We start from the raw sequence: 6,625 nt of genomic DNA, 5'->3' as shown, positions 1-6,625 counted from the left end.
GCGCCCACCTACAGCGGCAGCGACCCCAGCGGGCGTGCCACCTGCAGGCGAGGGCAGTGCCCTCGCCCTCGCCGCACAGGCCGCCGCCAGCAGGGTGGCGGCGGCGGCGGCGCAGCAGCGAAAAGGGGAAAGGGTATTAGGGTTTTCTGCGCAAAAGACAGTTTTGCCCCTCGGAATTTGAGAAATTCCAGTTTCTGTCTTTTGTCCAAATTACGAAAATACCCTTAGGAATTGAGAAATTCCCTATATATCCCTGATTTCAGAAAATATTAATTAATTAAAAGGTTTAGTTGATTATTATTTTTTATTATCTAGTAGTCCTACATAATGACGATTATTTATACATGTGATGTATGATGAGTGGACGGATGATCATGGACCGTGTGATGTGTGTACTTGTGATTATTATTATTGAGGTCTGCGAACCTCCATTATATTTCTCGTTTATTGTCGGGCCTGCGTGCCTATGATTGAGTTCTAATCACATGAGGAGGCGCAGCGGGAGCGTGGAAGCCATAGCGGGACCCACGAGACGGACGATCGTGATGCATGAAGATGCATCAAGATGTCGACGGAACCAACGAGGACGAGATGGACGATCACAAGGCATGGAGATGCACCGTTGCACACATAGATCTTGATGTGAGTGATTAGGCCTACTGGCTCGGGCCTAATCATATTAGGTTGTGGTCCATGATCATCTGGTGTGATTGCTTATACACATACTAGATATGTATATATATTTGCATGCGATGTAGATATATATTAAATATGTACATGTGTGACATGTCATATTAGGAGACCAAATCATAGAAACATCTCTCGATAATATTAAGTCGGTAAACGTGAGGCAATTAGATTGACCCACGTGGCCTTCCATCGTTATGAGTAGGAACCGAATCCCGGTGTAGGTTGAGTTGGTCGAGTCCCTCGAGACTCACCTATATCGCGATTCGCTATCTTGCTTACGACATAGAGATGTCACCGGTGACCTGAGGGCATGATATGCTTGGTCGAGTCCCTCGAGGGTATATCATCAAATCAGACTCATCTTGTAACGAAGGTGTTGACTTAACCGAGCATCATGGTTGGTCGAGTCCCTCGAGGCCATGGTGATTCGGAGGCCGAACAGGACGGGAATCACAAGGAGTTGTGATCGGCAAGAGTTGTCTACCTTTTAGGCTTAGTGTGATTGGTCGAGTCCCTCGAGGTTACACTAAGACGTTGATTGGATCCTGATCCCCACTAGAAGTCTGCCGGAGACTTCCGTTTCACGTGCTGAGGGTGTCGCGTGACTCGTTAGTAAAATAGTGGGAGCATATTAAGATAGAAGTCCATATCTTGATTGTTTATTTCTTGCAAAATCTGCATGTTATTCATTTTTGCTACATCTTTATTTTCAGAAAATGTCGCTTTCAAATCCCTTACGTGGCATACTTGATGTCAACCGCCTCACTGGTCCAAATTATACGGATTGGCTCCGTAACTTGAGAATTGTTCTCACAGCGGAGAAAATCGTGTACGTCCTTGATACAGTGATGCCTACGCCCGAAGAAGGGGCAAGCGAGGATGAGATCGCTCGTTACGTGAAGTACATTGATGACTCCACTCTTGCTCAGTGCTATATGTTGGGCTCTATGACTCCAGAGTTACAGAGACAACATGAAAAGATGGATGCCAGATCCATTCTCCTACATGTCCGTAAATTGTTTGAGGAACAGGGAAGGACTCAACGATATGAGATATCCAAGAGCCTTTTCCGCGCTAGGATGACTGAGGGGACACCGGTTCAGAACCATGTCCTAAAGATGATTGAGTGGATAGAGAAACTCACAGGTCTAGGAATGGTCCTAGAGGATAACTTGTGTATGGACATTGTGCTTCAGTCCCTGCCAGATTCCTTTTCACAGTTCATAATGAACTTTAATATGAACAAGCTTGAGGTGACTCTCCCAGAGCTCCTCAATATGTTGAGGGAGGCAGAGAGTACTATTAAGAAAGAGAAGCCAGTTCTCTACACTGGTGAGACCAGAAAGAAAAGGAAAGCAGAAAGGTCCCTTAAGAAGGGAAAGGGCAAGGGCAAACAAGGTAAAGCAAAGGTTGCTAAGAAAGACCCAACAAAGGACAAAGGCCAGTGCTTCCACTGTGGTAAAGATGGGCACTGGAAGAGAAACTACAAAGAGTACCTTGCAGAAAGGGCGAAACAAAAGCTTGATGAAGCTTCAGGTACATTCATGATCGGTCTCCATTTGTCAGACTCTTATGATAACACATGGGTATTAGATACCGGTAGTGCTTATCATATATGTAATTCGTTGCAGGTTCTGGCAAGGCCTAGGAGACTAGAGAGAGGCGAGATGGACCTCAAGATGGGTAATGGAGCAAAAGTTGCTGTTTTAGCTGTTGGCGAGGTCGCCCTACATCTGCCTAGTGGAGCTTTTATTGCATTAGATGCATGTTATTTTGTTCCTTCTATTATCAAAAACATTATCTCCATTTCATGTTTAACAGTTAGTGGATATAAATTTGTTTTTGAGAACAATGGTTGTTCGATATTATTAGATGATAAGATCATCACGAAAGGAACATTGCATAATGGTTTATTTATGTTAGACACCACTCCACATATCATGAATATAAATATGTCCAAAAGGAAATGAGATGAGTTGAACAGTGCATACCTGTGGCATTGTAGGCTAGGTCACATCCATGAAAGAAGGATTCAAAAGTTGCTAAATGATGGATATCTAGATCCATTCGACTATGTGTCATATGCAACTTGTGAGCCTTGCATTCGTGGAAAACTGACCAACTCTCCATTTAGTGGAACTGGAGAGAGAGCCACTGAGTTGTTGGAACTCATACATAGTGATGTATGTGGACCCATGTCAACTCATGCCATTGGAGGTTACTCCTACTTCATTACATTTACTGATGATTTCTCAAGGTATGGATATGTGTACTTAATGAAGTACAAGTCCGAGGCCTTTGAGAAATTCAGAGAGTATAAGAATGAGGTGGAGAACCAGACTGGAAAGAGTATCAAAACTCTTCGATCAGATCGAAGAGGTGAGTACTTAAGTACAGAGTTTACTCACTTCCTCAAGGACCATGGGATATTATCCCAATGGACACCTCCTTATACACCTCAGCTCAATGGTGTCTCTGAAAGGAGAAATCGTACATTATTAGATATGGTACGGTCCATGATGAGTTTCGCTGACCTACCCATCTCATTCTGGGGATATGCCCTAGAAACCGCAGCTTACCTTCTGAACAGAGTTCCAACTAAGTCGGTGGTGTCTACACCATATGAGATATGGAAAGGGAAGAAGTCTGATCTTAAAGTAGTTAAGATTTGGGGCTGCTCTGCCCATGTTAAAAGACACAACCCCGATAAGTTAGAATCAAGGACAGGGCGATGTAAATTTATGGGATACCCCAAGGAAACTTGTGGGTATTACTTCTATCATCTCGAGGACCAAAAGGTCTTTGTAGCTAAGAGAGCAGTGTTCCTTGAGAAGGAACACATTCTTGACGGAGACAGTGGGAGAATGATAGAATTGAGCGAGGTTGGAGAACCAAGCTCAAGCACCACTCTACAGCCCGAGTCTGTTCAGGTATCTAATACACAAGTTTCAACTTTACGCAGGTCTGATAGAGTATCCCATCCTCCTGAGAGATATGTGGGACATATTAGAGCAGAGGATGTAGAGGATATTGATCCTCAGACCTACGAGGAGGCTATTATGAGTATAGACTCCGGGAAGTGGAAAGAAGCCATGAATTCTGAGATGGATTCTATGTACTCCAATAAGGTTTGGAACCTAGTTGATGCACCCGAAGGTATTGTACCCATCGGTTGCAAGTGGATCTTTAAGAAAAAGATCGGAGTAGATGGAAAGGTAGAGACCTATAAAGCAAGGCTAGTGGCTAAGGGGTATCGTCAAAGGCAAGGTGTTGACTACGACGAAACTTTCTCACCCGTAGCAATGCTAAAATCCATCAGAATTCTATTGGCTATTGCAGCACACTATGATTATGAGATCTGGCAGATGGATGTGAAAACCGCATTCCTCAACGGGAACCTGGAGGAGGAGGTGTATATGATGCAACCTGAGGGATTTGTGTCCAAGAACTGCCCAGATAAGGTGTGTAGGTTGCTTAGATCCATTTATGGACTAAAGCAAGCTTCCCGAAGTTGGAACATAAGATTTGATGAGGCAATCAGATCTTATGACTTCGTTAAGAACGAAGATGAGCCTTGTGTATACAGAAAGGTAAGTGGGAGGCTATTAGCTTTTTGGTGTTATATGTGGATGACATCCTCATCATTGGGAATGACATAGGAATGCTATCCACAATAAAGGCTTGGTTATCTAGACACTTCTCCATGAAGGACTTAGGAGAAGCATCTTATATCTTGGGGATTAGAATCTATAGAGATAGATCCAAAAGGATGCTTGGCTTGTCCCAGTCCAGGTACATAGAAATCATTGTCAAAATGTTTGGCATTGAAAATTCTAAGAAAGGGCGAACATGGATATGATACCTTATGCCTTAGCAATATGGTATATCATGTATGCCATGCTATGTACTAGGCCTGATATAGCGCATGCTCTGAGTGTCACGAGCAGGTATCAGGCGGATCCAGGCTTGGAGCACTGGAAAGCAGTAAAGTGTATCCTTAAGTACTTGAGAAGGACTAAGGATCTTTTACTAGTATATGGAGGTAATAGCCTTAAGGTTGAAGGCTACACTGACTCAAGTTTTCAGTCTGATGTCGATGATAGCAAGTCGAATTCAGGGTATGTGTACACCTTGAATGGAGGAGCAGTGTGCTGGAAGAGTTCCAAGCAAGATACCACTGCTGACTCGACCACAGAGGCGGAGTACATTGCTGCATCAGATGCAGCAAAGGAGGGAGTCTGGTTGAAGAAGTTCATCACAGATTTGGGAGTCGTGCCGGATAGTGAGGAGCTGATTTCCCTATATTGCGACAACAACGGGGCAATTGCTCAAGCGAAGGAACCTAGGTCTCATCAGAAATCTAAGCATGTTCTGAGGAGGTTCCACCTTATCAGAGAGATCGTGACCCGAGGAGATGTAGCAGTGGAAAGAGTTCCATCCGAAGATAACATTGTAGATCCACTAACAAAGCCATTGTCTCAGATTGTCTTTGAGCGTCACAGGGGTCTGATGGGGATCAGACACATAGGTGATTGGCTTTAGGTCAAGTGGGAGATTGCTAGTCATAAGTGCCCAGCAAGCCAATCACGTGAGTGATGGCACGTGTGACTTGATACAGAATCTTTTTGCTTATTATATTTTTGGCGTATATCACTTTATAACTATTGCATAAATGCATATGTATAGTGATGTCCTTGGATTTGTGCAATGGGAATCGGATCGTGATAAGATCACGATAATGAGATCGATTCACCTTTAAACACATATCCTAAATAATCCCGGTCATAGGTTACTCGAGAGGGACATCGTGATAACCGGATAGACTGGTGTGCTGTATACCCGTCCATATGATGGATGCAGCTGGTCTCATAGCTGCTCGTGTAGGGACACTAGGGATACAGTACAGGTGCTCATTGGAGAATGAGTTCACTGATTGATCCGCTTACGGAATGCTGGATGGTTGATGATGCCTTATTGTCAGACAACGATTCCGTAGTCCTAGTGGTGTATCTGGTTCTTAGACTTGAGACACCAAGGATGTCCTGTATGAGTGCTCCACTCTTTGATACCAGACTTATAGGTTTGGCTGTTCCCAGATCTAGTACAACTGGTCATTGGGAGTGGTAGTCGACCTTACGAGGGCTATTGAGTGTCGATAGAGGATCATCCACTCTCGGTATCATGAGAGGAATATCCCATGTGTTCTTGCTCAGACAAATCCCTGGCCAGGGTCATTTGGGTTGAGAGAGAAAGAGTTCTCCGGGAGAATCCGATTAGAGCGAGACTCGAGTAGAAACCGTATGGGTCTGACAGCACCATGCTCGATATACGGTCTCTGGGATATTAGATGGATGAGGGACTATAGGTACATGGTAACTGAGGACAGACAGGTCCAATGGATTGGATTCCCCTGTATCGTCTGGGGACTACGGCGTAGTGGCCTAGTACTTCCGTAGTCGATGAGTCGAGTGAATTATTACAGAGATAATAATTCACTTAGTTAGAAGGAGTTCTGACAGGTATGACTCACGGCCAGCTCGGTATTGGGCCTAGAGGGTCACACACATATGGTAGGCATTGCGATGAGTAGAGGTTCGGATATGAGATATCCGACGGAGCCCTTGTCTTATTGGATGCAGATCCAATACCCACTAGGGAAAGGACCCATTAGGGTTTTGACACGGGATCTCTATAAATAGGAGGGATTCACAGCCTCATAGGCTAGAGTCTTTGCTTGCCCTTCCTATTCTCCTCTCCCTCTCCACCTCAGAGTAGGCCTGGAGTTTTGAGGAGCGTCGTCGCAACCCTACTGTGTGGATCACCACTAGAGAGGAGGACGCTTGACCTCCTTCACCCTCTCCTGAGGATCTGCAAGGAAACAGGGATATACGATCTCCCTAGGTAACACAATCTCTATACGCAGTTTTGTGTTTTG

This window comes from Musa acuminata, chromosome BXJ3-1 (assembly GCF_036884655.1).
Source record: "Musa acuminata AAA Group cultivar baxijiao chromosome BXJ3-1, Cavendish_Baxijiao_AAA, whole genome shotgun sequence".
Lineage (NCBI taxonomy): Eukaryota > Viridiplantae > Streptophyta > Magnoliopsida > Zingiberales > Musaceae > Musa > Musa acuminata.
This window is presented reverse-complemented; position numbering follows the sequence as displayed.